This window comes from Trichosurus vulpecula, chromosome 1 (assembly GCF_011100635.1).
Source record: "Trichosurus vulpecula isolate mTriVul1 chromosome 1, mTriVul1.pri, whole genome shotgun sequence".
In the NCBI taxonomy this organism is placed as follows: domain Eukaryota; kingdom Metazoa; phylum Chordata; class Mammalia; order Diprotodontia; family Phalangeridae; genus Trichosurus; species Trichosurus vulpecula.
The window spans coordinates 9137516-9158912 of NC_050573.1; positions in this window are offsets into that span (position 1 = coordinate 9137516).

Sequence of the window (21397 nt, forward strand, 5' to 3'; positions counted from 1 at the left end):
TGTAGGGTCAACGGTAAAAGGACAAACAGATTGATTTCACAAAAAGGAGCCATTGTGGTTCCCATTTCTCTGAGCAGCCAGAGGCATTTGTTAGGGGCTAATGAGGTAGCGCATGCTCCCCACGCTGAGCAGGCCACCACCAATGCTAATAGCCAGCCTTAATTAGCAATCAGGTTTGGAGGAGCCGATTATCATGTTAATAGGTTCAAAGCTTCCAGGCTTAAAGAGAAATAAAACGCCTATGGAGAGGTTTGCTAATGATACCTAGAAGCTGCGGAGGACTAGGGGTTGCTTGAATGGTGATGAATGCCCAGCCCTGGGAGCCTCTGGGAAGTCCTGCCCTTCATCCTTGGGGCTCTGCTCCTGTTTGGGCTGATGTTGGGGGAAGGGAAGGGAATTGGCATCCTAGGAGCCTCCAGCCTCCCCATCTGCTGTTGCTGCTTGAGGCCATTTCCCAGCATGCATCCAGCTTGGGGGAAAATCAAACTGCAAGTCAGTCAATAAGCATTTATTAAGCTCCTACTATGTCTAGGCACTCTGCTAGGGATATAAAGAAAGGCAACAGACAATCCCTGCCCTCAAAGAAGTCATAGTCAAATGGGAAAGAAAATATACAAGCAATTATGGACAAATAATCCATAGACCCGGGGACCTACTTTAATTCCAAGGGACTCACCACAGGCCCGAAGTCTTAGGGAACTGGTGTTCTCTCCAGGGCTCCTGGTAGCAGTTGCCACCCATCCTCCTCCTACTGTAAGGACTTACATCTGGTGTCTTAAGCATCTAGCTGTATGAGTCCATGATCCCAGGATTCTCTTAAGTCTTTCCACGGCTCAAACTCTCACCTCCAAGAGGGATAACCCAACATGGCACAGTGGACAGAGCGCACAACGTAGAGGGGGGAAGATCTGAGTTTAGATCCTGCCTCAGATTCTAAGAAAGTCACTTAACTTGTCCGTGACTCAATTTCTTCGTCTGTAAAGTGGGGACAATAATATTGTTACGAAGATCAAATGAGGCAACATACAGAAAGCACTTTCCAAATGAGTGAGAGAGAGAGAGAGAGAGAGAGAGAGAGAGAGAGAGAGAGAAGGAGAGGAGAGGAGAAAGAGAGAGGAAAGAGATACAGAGAGAGGGAGAGATGCTAGCCATTACTAATATTGTTATTTCTTAGTCCAACTTCCTCATTTTACAGATTAAAGAACTTGGGCTCAAAAAAGTGGAAACTACTTTCCCAAGGTCACTTAGTAAAGGACAGAACTGTTGTTTGCCTTGTGACCTTCTGTAAGCTGTATGAGCTAAAGTATATAAAATGTTTTGTAATCATTAAAGGAAAGGAAAATGCATTGGACCTGTGATTTCTTCAGTATAGGAAAGTCCCAGGTGCGGAAATTACCTCTACCAATGCAGGTGGGTACCTTTCCCGCTTAGAAGAAGAATCTTAGAGTCTTAGAAAGTCATCTAGAAAAGTTAAGTTACTAGCCCAGGGAAGTAAGCATAGGCACACATAGGCACATAGGCAGTAAGCAGGTCAGTGACAAAGGCAGGTCTTGAACCCAGGCCCACCTGACCCTCCATCCCCTAGCCACAGCTATCTACCTGTATTGGGAATCAAGATGGGCTCTTAGCACTTATTCAACCAAGTGCTCTTGAAGAGTTTGTCCTTTAATTAAATTAGGAGTCTTTGGTGACCTCCTTGCCTCAAGGGAAAGCCTAGTTTACATGGGTTTGAGTGGCATGTTTGTGACATCAGAGGCTTTTACACCACGTGGGTTTAAGTCGCATCTTTGTGATGATTTTAGGTCACATGTGTGACTCACCTTTGACCCTGAACAAGATATATAAACCAAGAGGTTGGCTTTCTCTTTCGGAGCTCTGAGCCACAGCAGGAGTGGTGCATGACTCCAGGCAAGCCATTGTTATGAGCTCCCCGGCTTTGAAGAAAACCCAGATGTTGATGCTTGTCTGGTAACTGCATATTGTGATTTTGTCAGACAGAAATCTATCTGTCGATTTGTGTTTATTTGCTCTGTTTGTATTTGCTCTGAAGCTCAGGGTGCTGGCTTTTCCCCCTGAACTGAGTGATTGATTGTATGTTGGATTAAACTGAGATTATTAACCCCTTAACATTGCTTTCCTTAGTAAAGCAGATCAAAAGAACCCGTGTTGGTAGCTTTCCATATTCTGATTGTTGGTGGGTCTTACACCCCATCAGCAGCTGCTAGCAGATTGTTGCAACACTACCTCACTGTCAGCTAGTGTTATTGTTCTCATGAAGAGAACAGGTCCATTTTAACAGAGGTCTTTGATGGCCTAACCCACCAGATGGAGTAATAGAGGAAATGTGAACCCTGTGCAGGACAACAATTGATAAACAAAGAATCTTGGACTTGCTAAAAGCTCCCAGGGCATCTGGCCCCAAACCTACCTTAGCAGGATGCCCCTTCTAGTGGCTGGGGATGGGAATGAAGGGAAGGGGTCAGATGGAAGAGATGTGGAGCAGGTGAAATCAGTAAGAACTGTAACTTCTTGGACATGGGGGGTGGGCAAAGGGAAGAGTCAAGGAAGACACAGAGGTCATGAACCTAGGTGGCTGGAAGAATGGTGGTGACCTCAACACAGGAAAGTTAGGAAGTAGATGTATTCTAGAGGAAAATCATAAGTTCTGTTCTGGACATGCTGAGTTCAAGAAGCCTATGGGATATCTCATGAGGATGTCCAGTGAATGGTTGAAGATATGTGCTTAAGAAAGAGGTAAGAGCTGCATTAAGCAGATTGGGGTCACCTTGATAAAGATCATAGAATCATAGCCCTAGAGCTGGCAAGGACCTTGGAGGACACCAAATTCAACTCCCTCCTTTGACAGAGAAGGATACTGAGGCCCAGGGAAGTAAAAGGACTTCCCTGTGGTAAAATAGGTAGTAAACATCAAAGAGGATTTGAACCCAGGTCCTCTGACTCCACATCCAGTGTTCCTCCCTCTGAGCCTATGGAGACTGACAAAATCACAAAGGAACAAAGTGCAGAGAGAAAAGAGGGCCCAGGAAAGAGCTCCAGGGCCCACCTGCACATAGGGGCAGGACAGGAAGGATGAGCCCACACAGAAGACTAAAAAGGGTTAATCCAGCAGAAAGAACAGTATCACGAAAACCGCAGGAGGAAAGAACATCCAGAAGGAAATGATTGACGGTGTCAAAGGCTACAGGTCAGGAAGGATGAGGATAGAGAAAAACTCATCAGATTTAGCAATTAAGAGGTTGTTGGTAAGGAAAAGATCAGTAAAAAGGAGAAATAACTGATGACATGGCTTAGCAAATCCTAGAGAATCAGCAAGGAAACCGATTGAGGCAAATAATAGCTTCAGCAAAGTTGTGGGACACAAATAAATCCACAAAGATCAACAATGTTTCTATATAAAAACAACCAAATCCAGGAGGCAATAATACAAAAGGAAGTCCCATTCCAAATGAGTACAATGTTAGTCAGTTACAGAGTTCAATTAAAAAATTCTCCTTAAAGAAATGAAAACCAAGCTAAAGGTGGAGGAATATTCAGTGTTCATGGCTGGGCTGGGCCAACATAATAAATAACAACAATACTGCCAAGGGTTATTTACATTTTGATGCCATGCCAAATTATCAGAGAGATGCTTTATAAAATTTGATAAAATCATATCAACATTCATTTGAAAGAGCAAAATATCTAGAAAATTAAACAAAAGATAGGAATAAAGAGGGAATTGGACTTCTAGACTTTAGACTATATTATAAATCGGTAATCATCAAAAACCATTCAGTATTGGTGAAAAGACAGAAAAATAGATGAATGTTATCAAATAGACAAAAGTAAATGAGAAATAGTCCAACTCAATCATCGTGCATTCCATAAACCCCAAAAGATAAATTAATCCAAGGAAAGAACTCCATATTGGCTAAGGAACTGTTAGGAAAACTAGAATGCAGTCTTGCAGAAATTAGCCTTAGACCTTACACCATATTCTATAAGAAATTCAAAATGGGTTCATGATCTGAATATTAAAGATAATATTCTTAAAATATTAGAAGAGAAACAGATCATCTACCTCTCACAGTTCTGGATAGGGGCCGTGTTCTTAGCCAAACAAAAGATAAAGCCGATTACAAAAAATAAAATACATCACTTTGATTCCATGAAACTGAAAAGTTTTGGCCCAGACAACATTAATGTATCTAGTATAAGAAGGGAAGTAGTCTAATGGGAAAAGAAATCTTTGTATCAAATTTCTCTAGAAATGTTTGGTATACAAGGTATGTGCTTGTGTGTGTGTGTGTGTGTGTGTGTGTGTACAAACATACATAATATCCAAGTTGTGTCTGTGTATGTACATATGTATAAGGAGTAATACCCATTGTATGGATATAACTAATAGCCGTCCCTCAATGGATAAGTGGTCAAAAACCAAGAACAGTTCTCAAAAGAAGAACTGCAAACTATTCAGAACCAAAGGAAAGAATTCTCCAAATCACTAATGATAAAAGAAATTCAAATCAAAACAACCCTAAGGTTTCACCTCCCATTCAGCAAACTGGCAAGTTTGAGAAATGATGGAAATACCGATGCATTGCTTGTGGATTTGCAAATTAGTAGAATGATTCTAAAAAACAATTTGGAATTTTGTAAACTGCCTAAAATGCCCTTACCTTTTTACGCAAAGATTCTGTTGCTAGCCACACGCCCCAAGGGGGTCATTGACAAAAAGAAAGTTTCCATATACACCAACATATTTATAGCAGCACTTTTGTGGTATCAAAGAATTGGAGATGAAGTAGATGCCCATCGATTAGGGAACAGCTAAACAAACCTTGGTACGTGAATATAATGGAATATTACCGTGCTGTAACAAATGAGAAACATGATGAATGCAAAGAAGCCTGGAAAGACATCAACCGATACAAAGAAAGCAAGCAGAGCCAGGAAAATGACCTACACAACGACCACAAAAATGTCGATGGAGAAAACAACATTCACAAAATAATGGAAAACAAATGCTTCAAAATTGCAAATATGCTTGGCTCCAAAGAAGAGCACATATAAGGTCAGATTTTTTCCAATTAATTGATAGTTTTGCTGAATTTTTTTCTCTTCCACTTTTTTCTTTTCATTGTTTTAAAAAAAGAAACTCAACATTCCATAAACCAGAAAGCATAAATTACTAAGAACTCTATTCGATATGAACTAGACTGGCAGAAATGCCTTTGTTATAAAAGCTGGCTCTCTAGGAGGAGGAGAGATACAGGAGAAATTCTAGGTGATGGAAAAACAGAAGATATCAATACAAATCTATTTTTAAAAAGAGATCACCTTGCATAGAGAACTTTCAGACAAGGGGTGGGGTTAGAAGCAGACTGCAAGGAGTAGAGAAGAGAATGAGAAGGGAGAGGCAGCAGTGTGTACAGTAGGAGCAGGATGCTAGACTTGGAGCAAGGGTGATCTGGGTTCAAATTCTGCCCCAGACAGTTGCTAGCAGCCTGAACCTGAACAAGAGGTTAAACCCCACGACCTCTAGGGACCCTTCAATCCTAGAGTGGCAAGCCTGTGAATAAGGTTAGATGGCAGATGTGGATGGCTTTTTCTAGGAGCTTGACTGTGAAAGAGAAGAGAAGCTTAGGGTGTTCACTTGAGGGTGTGGTAGGACCAGGTGAAGGTCATTTTTAGCCCTTGGTTTGTTTGAGGGTTTTTTTCTGACAGATAGGAGAGATCTGGGGGTTTTGAAGAAGAGGCTGAAAATTAGGCAAAGAGAAATGGGAAATGATGGAAAGGACTAACTACTAGAGGAGATATGAAGAAATGGCATCAAGGGAACAAATGGAGGTGAGGAAGGGAAGAAAGAAACATTTATTAAGTGGAGACTATGAACTGTACTAAGCTTTAAAAATGTTACCTCATTTGGTCCCCACAACAACCCTGGGAAGTAGGTGCTATCATTATCTTCCGTTTACAACTGAGGAAACTGAGGCAAACAGAGGTTAAGTGACTTGCCCAGGATCACACAGCTAATAAGTGTCTGAGGCTGGATTTGAACTCAGGTCTAACTCCAGCTCCAAGACTCCATTGTGCCCTAAAATAAAAGGGTTCATTTTGGCAAAAATGGTCATTTGGCCCTCTGAGATTAGAGCAAAGGAATAAAGAGTGCGGTGCAATGCTGAGATGATTTGAACTATAGAATCAGGGAGGAATTAATTAATTAATTAATCAATCAATCAAATAATTTTAAGAGCATTTGCCAAGCATGTGCAAAGCCCTGTGCTAAGCAGTGGAGGTACAAACAGAAAAAAATGAGCTTCCATTCAGACACATCTCGTAGGCTCCAGCTACAAGTCAGATGGAAAAGCCCAGTGGTCCCTAAGAAGAACAGACAAAGCAGATGGCAATACATCTTCCTCAATGCCATTTCAAGGAATAAAAACCATATCCATTTCTGATGCCAAGGACTTTGGTGGAAAGAACTTTCTTTTCCTGTGGGAACAGTGGTCTGTGGCCAGTGTGTTAGCCAGCTATCTTTTCCAGCTTTGGGTCATCTACAAATGCGAAAAGCTTGCTGTCTGTGGTTGTTGTTGTTGCTTGTCCTTCATTCTCAAAGAGGACCATGACATCAGGAAGATGATGCCATGACTTGCAAGTAAATTGATTTAAGTGAGGGAGGGCTGTGCAAGGTCACCAGCCTCACATTCTCCTCCAGAGCCATCTGGGTCCAGTGGCCAGGTATGGATCAGGATGCCTGGATGTGGCCCACCATCTATGGCATTATCCAAGTGATTGATAAAAATGGGAGGCAACACCTCAATACCCCAAGGTACTCCTCTGGAGACCTCCTGCCATATTGATATTGATCTGTCAACAACTACTCTGTTAGTTCAGCCCTTTAGGGAGTTCTGAACCCATCTGGTTTTTTTTTTTCATTTTTTAACTAAGGTAGGACTTTCTTATTGTTTTAGAATGATTAATTAAGTGTCTTTGATTCATCCTTACTAGGTGCAAAGCCCCAGGCCCAAACCCCTATGTACTAGGTGCTAAGCCTATGTGGGCATGAAGCCCTCAGGGTCCTAAGGGGAGTTGCTAAGACCAGAGCCAATAATAGGGACCTAAGTTCAGGACTCTGGGCAGCCTCCCGGCTGAACTCAGATGCTGATGCTTTTTGGTAACTATGAATTGTGATCTGGTCTGTTTCTAATGTATGTTTGTATTTGTATTTGCTCTGAAGTTCAGGTTGCTGGCTTTTCCTCCTTAACTAAGTGACTTTATATGTATATGTTGGATTAAAATAAGATTGTTAACCTCTTAACATTACTTTCCTTAGTAAAACAGATCAAAAGAACCTGTGCTGGCAGCATTCTTGTTGTTGGGCTTGTGTTGGTCTTTCACCCCCACAGCAGCTGCTAGCCGAATTGTTGAAACCTAAGTCCCCATCTCCCTCATGGTAGAAGTATACAGGAGTGACCCTGATCCTACTGTTGATCAGTATGGGTGCTTTCAGCTGCTTCTTTTCTGGCTTGAGACGGTTTGCCCTACCCTCCACCCCTTTGGCAACCTGGTGCCCTGCTTCCCCCCAGGGCTTATCATATTAATGCCAAACATAGTTGAGACACCTGATCCGCATAGCCCACTGCAGCTCAGAACTCCCTGGCTCTAGCCTTTCCAGTAGCAGAGATTACTGCATGAACCGCCGTGTCCAACTGCCTCATCCTTCCTGCAAGAAGACGTGAAATGCTTCATCAAAAATTTTGCTAAAATCTAGGCAAACTATATCTACATGATCGCCCTGAACGAGCAGCTTAGTAACCTTGTCCAAAAAGGAAGTGAGGTTTAGTGTGGCATGCCCTGTTCTTGATGAAGCCAAGCCAGATCTTTGTCATCATCACATCTTTTTTTCCAATGTCATGTGTGTAGACCCCATCAACTTGCTTAGGTGTCACCACCTGTCTTCCTGGAGAGACTGAGAGCCTATTGACCTGAAAGTCATGAGGACTTATAAAGAAAGAGCTATGGAGAGATTGTGAAGAATCAATGGACACTTCATAATCACCCTTTTTGATTGGCTGCAGAGTCCATGGGAGCCCTGGGAGCCACAGGCTATAATCCCCTTCAAGGTTCTATAGTATCTGGAGAAGTTGGGGTGTTTCTTTTTCCACTGCCATTAGCTAAAGTCTCGGCCATACGTGTTCCCCTCCCCATTTGTTAGGGGCCTGTGACTAGCACCCCTGTTCCACCTAACCATTTACAAATGGATCAACTTGAAAGATCAACAACAAATTTACAAACATTTCCCTCCAGCACCTTTCTGGGTCTCGGGGGCAGCAGACTCAAAACTTAGCTCAGCTCATACATAGCATCTCACCAAGTTCTCCCTGAAGTCAGCATTACTACCAGATGAGTCTGGCCTGAATCTGGAATGAGGTCCCAAAGGTCACTCCAGAAGGCCATTCCTTTCTCCTTCAAGTACCAGTGATGAACCTGCTGCAAAATGTGGCTTTCATTCCAACTCCTCAATTCATTCCTGCAGCTCTGGATTCCACTCCCTGAACCTAGAATGGAAATGAACAAAGGCCAAGGACCAAGACCTTTTTCTTGGAGCCAGATAGCCTCAGAGAGAGAAGAAAGCCCTAAAGCCTTCCTCCTTACTACATGTCCTCTCACTATATACTTTAAGATAAAGAGTCATCAAGGTCCCTTAGATATGAATGGGGCAAAGAGATGGCCAGGTCTCTTTGAAGATGCCAAGAGTTCCAGCTATGTGACCAATCAAGAATGGACTTTTCCTCCTGTGAAAATTGGTCCCAGATATTTCTCTGTGACTTCTGTCCCCAATCCCAAGCACCGGAACAAGCTACAAATATTTCAGTGTGCTCTTGTAGACACTAAGCGGGGAAACCTTGGGTTAGTTCCAAACCCAGCTCATGCTGAAAAGTTTCATCTTTCCAGTTCCCTGTTACCTTCAATCTCCGTACCACAGATCTAAACTGGTCACTTCTCTAACCAAGCTCTTCCTTCTCCCTGATCTCTTCGAAGTATTTACCTCCTTTGGGTCTCATATTTTTATTTTTAGTTCAATGAGGATTGCAAATCACTTCAGTTTATCTGGACCTCCATTTTCTCGTATGTAGAATGAGGGGGTTAGAATAGATGGTCTCTACAATCCCTCCAAGCTCTGACACTTTCTCATTACAAAGGAAGAAAAAAAATTGATAATTGACATCACTTCACCAAGAAGAAATAAAGGCAGACAAGTTACATCCACCATTAGATTAGTCAAAGGTGGTGGTTCGCCTCTAGATGAAATAGCCAAGATCCAAAGAGAGAATCAAAAGATTCTCCATGGGTGAGATCTATATGAACTCAGCGAGTAAAATATGTCAATCAAGAAGCAAGTGTCTGAGTCTTGTGAATTTTCTTGTAGAAATGGAGGGGTTTATAATAAAAATTTAGAGCCAAGTTATTGCCACCAGAAATTACAGGAGAGTTACCCTGAAAGACTTAATGATCAATGCAGATTAACCAAGGAAATGGCAGGAACTGTACAACATGTCACTGTAGGTTGCAAAAAAAAAAAATAGTACCTACTGAAACATAACCTAGTGACTAAGGTTATACATCTGAAACTGCTGTCATTCACATTCTAACAGATGGCAAATCTCTACATTATTTTTAAAAAAAACTTCAAAACATTCTCAAGAATTCCACCAATAAGGTGTAGTGGAACCATTATCAGTCAGTAAGTCAATAAACATTTATTAAGCACCTACTTTGTGCTTGGGACTGTACTAAGGTGCTAGGGGTACAAAAAGAAGCAAAAGACAGTCCCTTCCCTCAAGGGGAATGGAGAGATGACATGCAAGCAACTATTTACAAACAAGCTATAGAAAGGAAAAATTGGAAATTATCAACAAAGGAAAGGTGCTAGCATTAAGAGGGGTTGGGAAAGATCACAGAGAAAATTGTTTCCCACAATGCCCTGGTCATAACGTTGCTCTATCAAAATATAAGGATAGTTTTTTCCCTTAATTCCACTCCCTGAACCTAGAATGGAAATGAACAAAGGCCAAGGACCAAGACCTATTTCTTGGAGCCAGATAGCCTCAGAGAGAGAAGAAAGCCCTAAAGCCTTCCTCCTCAGAATCTCCAAGCTACACAGAAGAAGCTGCTTTCAAAATGTAGAGACCCAGTAGAAAGAATGAAAATCATGTGGGATCAGGATAGGGCTCGTGCCAACCCCATCCTGTCTTCCACTAGTAGAAAGGGCCCCAAGATGCTTTCGGTAAGTCTAGAAAAGATGAGCTGACGTCTCAATGCATTCATTCAATCGCAAGAAGCAGTTCTTTTACCCATCTCTGCATTAGTCCCCAAAACATTAAGCATAAACTAAAAGCAGGATGACAACTCAGCCTTGAACTACTTCTATCTCAATGGCATGGAAAAGGATGAGAACCAAATGAATAACCGTATCAATGGTGATAACAGTTCTCCTTTCTAGAAACCGTTAAGGATTCAGAAAGTGTTTCTCCTCACACCTGTCAGGTAGGCAGTGAAAGCAGAACTCCTATCATGGAATCAGAGAGTTTAGGGACTTTAAGATTACACAGCAGGGACTGCCAGGTGGTGCCGTCGATAGAGCCCTGGGCACGAGTCAAGAAGATCTGGGCTCAAATTTGGACTCAGATGCTTGCTAGCTACACCACCCTGGGCAAATAACCTCAGCCCTGCCTCAGTTTCCTCACCCATAAAATGGGGATGATAACAGAGGATCAAATGAAGTAATAATCATGAAGAACTCAGCACAGTGCCTGGCATGAAGTAAGTGCTATGTGAATGCTAGTTATCATCGTCATTATTATTGTTAGCAGAGCCAGGACTTCCTGTTGTAATATTTGACTCTAATGACAACTCCAATTTCCACAGCACATTAAAGTTTACAAAGCACTTTGTTTTCAAGAATCCAGTCAGGTGGAGAATTCAAATATCCTTGGACCCATTTCTCAGACGAAGAAACGTTGTTGCTGTTCAGGTGTGTACAACTCTTTGTGACTCCACTTGGGGCTTTCTTGGCAAAGATACTGGAGTGGTTTGCCATTTCCCTTCTCCAGCTCATTTTACAGATGAGGAAACTGAGGCAAACAGGGTGAAGTGACTTGTCCAGGGTCACATAGGTAGTAAGTATCTGAGGCCAGATTTGAGCTAATGAAGAGGAGTCTTCCTGACTCCAGACCCAGAGCTCTATCCACTGCACCACCCAGCTGCCCCAGTGAGCAGATAAGAGCATAGAAAATATAAAGGAAGAAATTCTGGCAAAGATGAAGCTCACGGACATTGGTGAAGGGATTTTCCTCAGAGACCTCACCCTCATATTAGACTTTCCACCCTATGGCTCCTGCAGACCACAGGCCATTTGAGCCCAGGCTAGCCCTCCTTCCTGTGACCCCTCCTGCCTGCCTCCTAAATACCACTGACTGCATCTCGATAGGCCAGCTTTAAACACCAACAGAGAAGGCTAAATTGTCCTCATTTACATATGCTAGACATAGGCCGCCCCAGTATAAGAGAAAGATTGGTGCCTCGCTGGAGGCTATGGCTGCAGCTGCTGCCTTCTGGCCCCCACAGCTCAACTGCCCTGACTTCCTGGGAAGGGGAAGGAAATGCAAACATGGCAGCCTTCACTGCCACATGCTAATTGTTCTTGTCAGTGGGGCTTGCCTTAAATGAATTTCTCTGTTCTCGTCAGTCACAGCACCTGCACATGGCTGGAGGGAGACAGCCGGGCAGGACAGATGTTCATTAACAGAAAATTCCAGCATAGCCATCCCACTCATGCTAGAGATGAAGTCACCTTCAGATCAGTCGGCATTCAAAGCTAGACATCATACTGGCCGATGATCACTGGCCGAAGCCATCACCAGATCTCTGTGCAGCTGAGCTGCCGTAGTTCCACTGAAGGCTGTCATAACACTCAGCTGATCCTTTCAAACATTATGATTTACCCTTTGGGTCAGCCTGACCTCATAAAATATCTTTATTATGACAACTCCAGTAGATAAAGTCCCAGGAGAAGTCTGGGGCCAACCAAGCAGGGCCCAGAGGTGGAATAAAGGTCTAGGTGAATCCCTATTCCCCCAATGGCCAAATGGAAGACTTGAATGGGACAAGATGGCAGCCGCAGAATGTAAATGACAGCCTTAAGAACCCCACCAACCAGACTGAGCATCCAGAGTCTATGAGTCTATGATTATTTCCATGGAAGATCAAGCAAAGCCAACCAACAGGAGACATTTCCATCAGAGCCTACAACGTTAAAAGTGCCTTTCCCTCTGCATGCCAGGGTCGGGCAGCTTTCAGGGGTCCTATCAGACAAATCCAAGAGAGGCCTTTCTGTACTTTGCATTTGCATTTTAACCATCCCCCAATGCCTCCTCAAAGGAGAATGGGAGGAGGTAGTTTGAAGGTCTCTAAAATCTGAATTTATTCTACGCAATTGAGCTTGGAAATGGTTGCTCTAATCCGTGGGGAAGATGCCATAATGTACATTTTAATAATGCCCTCAATATTCCTGCTCAGAAGACGGCTTTATGCTCTCATCTGCTCAGCTGTGGCAGTCATGGTTGAACCCCAAAGTGCAGGCAGAGCAGAGGGCCAGTGTGGAGAACAACTGCAATCCTGACTCCCCCTCAGGACGATAGGATCATAAATCTGGGCTGGAAGCTGCCTCCCTGGCCGTGGCTTCCTGTCCTCCTCCCACAATGGCCCGGTTGGACTGGGCTGCCTCTGAGGTCCCTTCTGGTTTTAGATCTGAGCCCATGAGCCTGGACCAACATCCTCCTGACCAACCTGGATCTCTCCCCAAATCCCACTCCCCCCTCCTAGAGGGAGTCATCCAGTCTGCCCTGTAGCTCCCCCTGGTGGTAAGTGAGTGAAGTCATGAGTGAGCAGTTCCCCTAATAACCGGAGAGCCAGAGCCCATTTCCCACCCCATCCATTCATCCACCCCTGGCATCTTGCCATCTGCCCTGCCTCCACTTTCCCTGGCAGCAGTTATCGAAATCAACACCACCATTACTTCTAGAAAGGGTGTGTCAACTGCCCTTTCGCTCCTGTAAGTGACCAAACCAAAACTCCCTTCCCTGGACACCAATCACTCCCCACAGTGTTGTCTGTTAGAATGGAAGTTCCTTGTGGACAGAGACTTCCTCTTTCTTCCAGAATTTACTGCAATTCCTGGCATATAGGAAGCCTCAACAAATGTTTTTTCTTTCATTCATTCCTGTTATCATCCATTTACACCCTAGTAAGAATTAGTAAATGAACCTTTCTCCTGGCAGGACCATAAGGGGAGATAAACTTGATTGACTAGTTTTGGGGTAAGAGGGAGGTCCAGAGAGCAAAGATTTCTGTTCAAGTTGGACAAGCCTGGGTAGGGATTTGCAGGGATGGGTCAACATGAACTCATGGAGCACCTGGGAATGTTTGGGGTAGAGGTGACTATGGACATCAACGCAAATGGGCCCATGTCAGCGCATTTTGCCTTCTGTCTGTGCTGGGAATCGTCTGGTGTTTGGGGATTAGTATCCCAATGCCAGGGAAGAGAGCTCTGACCTCCTTGGGAGGATGGGTCCTGCGCCGAGCCCTGGGCCTCCTGGAGGCCCAGCATGAAGGCTCAGGCCAGCCAGCTGGGCTCAGTAAGGAAACAGGGAGCTCATGGCTCCCTGCCAAGCCCAACGCCACAGAGCCCCAGGAGAGGTGGAGTCTATCCACTATATGGGTGAGCCCTGGGCCTGTAATCAGGAAGACCTGAGTTCAAATTCAGCCTCAGACACTTACTAACTGTGTGACCTTGGGCAAGTCACTTGACCTATGTCTACACCTACCTCCCAGAGGTGTTGTAAGGATCAGATGAGATAATGTTTGTAAACCACTTAGTCCAGTGCCTGGCACGTAATAGGTGCTTAATAAATGCTTATTGCTGGTCCCTTTCTCCAGTTCTGCGCAGTGGATAGACTCCCAAAGGATCCCAGAGCCTAATGAGAGCCCAGAGGCCAAGGGACAGTAGCACCCTCTGCAGTACCGCCAACAATTGGTCAATCAGCCTCCACTCAAAGACCTCCAGTGTAGAGACGCTCACTAGTGTGGTGTGGTGGCACATATAAAGGCCACTCAGAACCATTGCTTATGAGGACTGGCTCGGAGAAACTAGGAACAAACATGGCTGTGGCCTTCCAGTATTTGAAGATCCTTTCATGAAAGGAGGGATTAGCTTTGTTCTGCTTGGCCCAAGAGGTCAAAAGGAGAAGCCATTATGTGTGCATTGGGGAGGGGAAGGGAGGAGGGGCTTGTAGAGACTTTCACTTCCACAGAGGAAAACATGCCAAAAAATTAGAGCTGTCCCTCGGGAAGTAGTGAGGTCCCCATCATCATGGGTGTTTGAGAGGGTACTGTTGTCGTGGATGTTGTTAAGATATGGACTGTTCTGACTGTTTACTGTCTCTGGGAGGGGGCACTGGAGGGAAGAAGGAATAGAATCTGGAACTCAAAACTTTTTTAAAAAATGTTAGAAATTGTTTCTACACGTAATTAAGAAAAAATAAAATACTATTTTCCAAAAGAGATAGAAAGGCTCTAAGTGAGCTCTGTGAATCTAGGACTCTATGATTCCACGAAAGAGGCTGGCATCAGAGGCAGATTTCAAAGTCACCTCCTGATAATGATTGTTTGGAAGCCTTGATTTGAGTGGGATTTCAAACAGTTTAATGCCTTTAATTAAACTTTCTCCCTCTACTTCACTTAATTTGAAAAGTATTAAATGTGGTTATTAATCATAAGTAATTATTATCTAATATTATATTAATTATGTGGTTATTGGGATTGTGCATACATTAATCACCAAGGTTTCAGCTTTTTAATTGTTAATAATATTTCCTAAATGAGTTAAGTTTTAATTCTCCTCTAATCTATCCTTGTCAAGGCAATTTACCCTTGGGGGTTTGGGATGGGTGGCCTAGGAAAGACCCATAGGACTGGGGACAGGGGTGTCCCTCGGATGCTTTCCAGAAGGAGGGGCAGTGAGGAGTTTGTAATGCCTTGTCACCGAACAGCTTGGTACAGTGGACAAAGGGTGGAGGCCTGGAGGGAGGATGATCCGAGTTCAAATCCAGCCTCAGACACTTACTAGCTGTGTGACCTTGGGAAAGTCACTGAACTTCTGTCTGCCTCAGTTTCTTTGTCTGTAAAATGGGGATAATAACAACACCTACCTCCCAGTGTTGTGAAGATCAAATTAGACAGAAATTATAAATGACTTAGTGCAGTGCCCGGCACATAGCAAACTTTATTGCTGTTCAGTCATGTTCAGCTGTGTCAAGGTTTTCTTGGCAAAGATACTGGAGTGGTTTGCCATTTCCTTCTCCAGCTCATTTTACAGATGAGGAAACTGAGGCAAACAGGTTAGATGACTTGTCCAGGGTCACACAGCTAGGAAGTGTCTGAGGTCAGATTTGAACTCAGGTCCTCCTGACTCCAGGCGCAGCACACCACCCACTGCACCACCCAGCTGCCCCATATAAATGGAAGCTGTTATTATTATATGCGCTGTCCCAAGTACTGAAATCGAGTTGAGGTTGCCCGCAGTACCTGGCCTTCAGAGACCTCACTTTGTCCAAAGATGCAAAGAATTCTGAGAGCTAGAAACACAGACAGCCGAATACATGGGGAGAATAACTGGCCGTGCAGTCAGAGGACCTGGATTCAGATTCTGCCCATGGGACCTCGATCTTACCTATCTGCGGCTCTGTACGAGGAAGGCTTTAGACGGGTCTATATCTGGGATCCTGTGACCTCAGCGCATCAAAGATCCATGATTCCCTCCACGCAGGAGCCAACTGAAGGGGTCCCTCGGGTCCCGTCTGATCCTCCAAGGTTCTGCAGGCAGATTAGAGCTTGCCCTACTGTGTGCCTCTGGGCTTGAATGGAGGAAGAGCTCTTGGTTTTCCATGGCTGAAACAATATGGCTTGGTGGTCCTGCCTGCGCTGGTCCAGGCTGGCTAGTCCTGGAGCCACAGATGCCCGGTCTGTCACCAGGACCATCCTGGAGACTCTTCCGATGGGGAGGAGCTGTCGAAGCCGGGAATCTGCCACCAGAACCACCAGGACTTAGAGCCGGAAGGAGCCTTGCTGGCCATGGAGTAGAATCAGCTCATCTTACAGATGAGGAAATTGAGGCCCGGAGAGGGGAAAGGGTGGGACTTTCCCAGGCTCACACAGCTGCCGTCTATGAGCCCACTGGCTCATTTTACAAATGGGGAAACTGAGGCAAATGGTTTGCCCAATAACACATAAATGGTAAGAACTGGGATTTGAACCCAGACCACCTAACTCCAAAGCCATCCTGTCCCCTGCCCCACCCTGCCTCCGTCTGTCAGAGCCTAGACTCACACCTGCACTGCTGGTAGAAAAGAGAAGGATGCTGCCTCTGAAGTCAAAGGACTTGAGTTCAAATCCCGCCTCTCTTCTGGGAGCCTCAGTTTCCTCATCTGTAAGGGGTCAGGCCAGTTGATCCCCAAGCATCCTTCGAGCTCTGTATCTATAAGCCCCTGGCACTAGGAAGCCTGGGCAGAGAATGTGCAGTGGAGAGGACAGCGTCTGAGACAGGGAGGGAGAAGCTGGGTCCCTGAGCCCCCCTCCAGACTCCCCAGGCTCCCCCGAAAGGAGGGGCCTTCTCAGCTACCACAGGGAGGGAAACCCTTCCCTCCCTCCCTTCCCCAGCACAACACCCATTCTGCTATCTCAGATGGGATTTTCCTCTAAGCCCTGGATTTATTATCACACAAATGAAATTACCCAGAGGACACCCAGCCCTGACTTTCCAGCTTGTTCCTCCTTTTTCTCAAAATGAGCCACTCAGTGGAGCCGGCCATGGCTGTGGCACCGTCTGGGCAGGACTACGGGGGCAGCAGGCTGGACCAGTCTTGGTGCTGGTGTTAGGAGGGGCCTTGGGCCCAATTTAATCTCCAGCCTTCATTTTATAGAAATAGAAAGCAGGGAGGGGAAGGCGTCTGCCCATGTTCCCAAGACTCCAATCCACGCCTAACTACAGGTCAAGTCCTTTTCCCTTTCCATCTGGTTGTCCTTCCTTGTCTTTTCTACCTTCATAACAGCCCCCATTTATACATTGGACAATTTTGTCTGGATGAGAGACATGTTGTCTCTCCCCCTTCTCCTCAATCAACTGTGAGCTCCTCTGAGCAGGGAAGATTTTTACCTTTCTTTGTATCCCTAATGATTAGCGTAGTGCTTGGCACACAGTAGGCACTTAATAAATGCTTGTCAGCTAACCGACTATGATGTCCATACAGCAGCTGTGACTTCCTCCCTTTCTCATTCTCCCACCATTGGGATTGCCAGGTTGCCGGGACCCCAGGCATAAATCAAACAGCCTTGGGATGAGTGTCCTGCTCAGAGAAGGGCACACCTTCTACGGGAAGGTATAGAACAAAGAGGCCTGGACCTGGGTGTTCACTTCACCAAGGCAGGTAAGCCTCTTTTTTGCAACTTAGAGACTCAGCAAGCCGCCTAGCCCTGAGAGGTCACTGTTTTGGCCAGTAAATGTCACAGGTGAGATCTGAACCCAAGACTTCCAGACTTAAAGGCTCTCTCTCTCTCTGTCTCTCTCCTTCCCTCACTCCCTCTTCCTCTCTCTGTCTCTGTCTCTCTCCCTCCCTCGCTCCCTCTTCCTCTCTCTGTCTCTGTCTCTCTCCCTCCCTCGTTCCCTCTTCCTCTCTCTGTCTCTGTCTCTCTCCCTCCCTCGCTCCCTCTTCCTCTCTCTGTCTCTGTCTCTCTCCCTCCCTCGTTCCCTCTTCCTCTCTCTGTCTCTGTCTCTCTCCCTCCCTCGCTCCCTCTTCCTCTCTCTGTCTCTGTCTCTCTCCCTCCCTCGTTCCCTCTTCCTCTCTCTGTCTCTGTCTCTCTCCCTCCCTCGCTCCCTCTTCCTCTCTCTGTCTCTGTCTCTCTCCCTCCCTTGCTCCCTCTTCCTCTCTCTGTCTCTGTCTCTCTCCCTCCCTCGTTCCCTCTTCCTCTCTCTGTCTCTGTCTCTCTCCCTCCCTCGCTCCCTCTTCCTCTCTCTGTCTCTGTCTCTCTCCCTCCCTCGCTCCCTCTTCCTCTCTCTGTCTCTGTCTCTCTCCCTCCCTCGCTCCCTCTTCCTCTCTCTGTCTCTGTCTCTCTCCCTCCCTCGTTCCCTCTTCCTCTCTCTGTCTCTGTCTCTCTCCCTCCCTCGTTCCCTCTTCCTCTCTCTGTCTCTGTCTCTCTCCCTCCCTCGCTCCCTCTTCCTCTCTCTGTCTCTGTATCTCTCTCTCCCCCCAACATACCCTCTGGAGAAGGATGGTGACATAACCAGAAACATCACTTCAAACATCGTCTGAGCAGGTATGAGGACAGCCAAACCACCACCTTGATTACTTGGTAAAGCAGCTGAGTAGCAAGATGGGTCAGTGGATAAAGTGCTGTGCCTGGAGTCAGGAAAATCTGAGTTCAAATCCAGGCTCAGACACTTATTAACTGTGTGACCCTGGGCAAGTCACTTAACCGCTGTTTGCCTCAGTTTCCTCAATTGTAAAGTGGGGATAACAATCACACCCACCCCCCACAGTTGTTGTGAGAATCCATGGAGACATTTGTAAGGTTCCTGGACCTATAAAAATGCTCATTTCCTTTCCTAAGCCTGTTTTAGTTTTTGCCAGCCATATCACCCTTTGGACTCATGATGAGCTTATAGTCACTAAGACCCCCAGGCTCTTTTCATGAGAATTACTTTCTAGCCACACCTGACTCAGTTTGTATTTGCTGACTTCTTGAACCCATGCTTGAGACTTTACATTTATCCCTATTGGATTTCATCTTTTGGGAGTCATTCCAACTTTCTAGCTTAGTGAGATCTTTTTGGATCCCAACTCTGCCACCCAGTATATCAATGATCTCTCCCAGTGTGGGCATCACCAGTGGATTTTAGACATGTGTCATATGTGCTGACATCACAGAATCTCAAAGGAGCTCGCTAGCCTTAGCAGGCATCCAACCCTGTGCAGAGATCTCCTTCTACAATCTACCTGAAAAGTGGTCCTCCAGCCTCTGCCTGAAGACTCCATCCAAAGGGAGCCTCCTGCCTAAGACGGTCCATTCTTTCCTATCTCTCAGCCTAAGTCTGTCCATTTACAGCTTCCATTCATGGCTCCTGCTCTATCTTCTGGGCACATACAGAGTGAGCGTAATCCCTCTTTCACACTTGGAGACAGCTCTCCCATCAGGCCCCTCACCATGTCTTCTCTTCTTCAGTCTAACCGTGACCTTCAGCAGGATTGAAGCCCTTCGCCATCCTGATAGCACTCCTCTGGACACTCTGGACCCTCATCAGCTTCCTGGAGGACTCTCACAACCGTGCTGTCCAGAACTGAAGGAAACGCTCCGGATGCCGTCCAACCTGAGCAGAGGATGGTGGGGTCCAGGACCTGGAAGACAGCTCTGCCTGCTAATGCGGCCCCAGGTCTGATCATGCCAGCCTTCCTGGAGGCCACATCATACCCCTGACTGGTATTGAGCTCTCGGTCATTGCTAAAAATGAGAAATCAATCAATCAGTCAGTCAATCAAGAAGCATTTCTGTTAATGGCTGGGATTATGTTGATAACTAAGGCTCACCAAGCACTCGCCTCACAACCACTGGCTTAGGTGGGGAGTGAAAGGGCTATATTCTCATTCTATAGTTCAAGAAACTGAGGCTTGGAGTGGGAACTAGTCAAGGTCATGCAAGCCAGAACTCAACCAACTTCTCTGGATTTCAGGCCCAGGATTCTCTCTGCGACCTCATCTGCTGGAGACAGGTTTGCTCTGAGGTCTTACTCTAGGGGCCACATATCCCACGACGCCCCGAAGAAAGGGGTGAGGAGAAGGCCAGAGAAAACAAACGCGTCCTGTCCTTGGACCCTAGAAGAGACCCAAACTAGGCCCAGGTCCCTGGGATACGTGGGGAGGTCATTGGTCCCCAATTACTCCCCTCCCCTTCCTGCCTCTCCCCACATGTATACATGTACACACATACATGTGTATACATACCACACACACAGTCACACACAATCATACATGTAATATACACACACGTACACACATATACACACTCAGAATACATATGCATGCTTGTTCATATACACATTTACACAGTCACACGTACACACATACATGCATATACACACCTACAGACTCACATTATACACACGTACACACTTAGACATGCTCACATAGACACGCTCACAGACAGACACACATAAACCCAGGCAGTACAAGCAGCTCAAGAGCATGAGATTTGGAGTCCAGACCTGAGTCTCCATCCTGCCTCTGCCTTAGAAAGCTGTGCGCCTTGGTGCCTTTCCTTCTCTGGACCTCAGGCCCTTCCCTAAAATGAAAAGGACAAGACCAGCCTAGATTCCTAAACTCATGCATTAAAAGGGTTGGAGCCTCCAGAAATGGAGAGAGGCTCCTTCCTCTGTCCTCTGCCCCGGGCAGACCCACCAGCTGCAACAGTGAAGAAAGGATGCGGATAAGCTAGGGAGGGCAGCCAGGATGAGGTTGAGGCCAAGAAGCTGGACATGCCCAGCCTAGAGAAAAGAGGACTTCGGAAAGCTGGAAGACTGTTCAAGTGTATGACCGGCTCTCATTCGGAGCAGGGATGAGCCTTGGTCTGCTCGGACAGGACAGGGCACCTCGGAGGAGGTGGCAAAGAGGCAGATTTCCTGGCACATCGTAGGTGCTTGCTAGTTTCCAACATCCTGCTTCCTTGGCACATAGTAGGTGCTTGCTGGTTTCTAACATCCTGCTTCCCTGGCACATAGCAAAGATAGGGATGGGGACCGGACCTGTGATGTCATTGGTACAGAGACCTCCCAGGGGAAGAAAGGCAAGTCAGCACCCTCTCCAAAACTTAAGAGTCTAAGGAAACGCCAGAAGTGAAACTCGAACCCAAGTCTTCTTGGCTTTGGGGGCAGGTGTCTCTCCACCGCACCACGGCCTAGATGCTTAGTAAGTGCTCATTAACTGATTGAGCTTGCTGTCAGGAAAACCCTTCCTAACAATGACAGCTGTCCCAATGTCTAAGGGAAGGGGCTGACTCCAGAAGGGGTGAGTTATCCATCCCTGGAGATCTTGGAGCAGAGTTGGGGGGCTGGGCTGGTTGAGATGGTCTGCGCTCCCTTCCAATGCTGGGGTTCGGTGGCAGATGACCTCTTGGGTCCCAGCCAGCTCGAAATCCTCTCATCTTGTCCTCATGGGGCCTGCTAAACCCACTGCCAGTTTACAATTGTACCAATTTCCCATCAGATCCTGACAGTTTTCCTGGCCTCCCG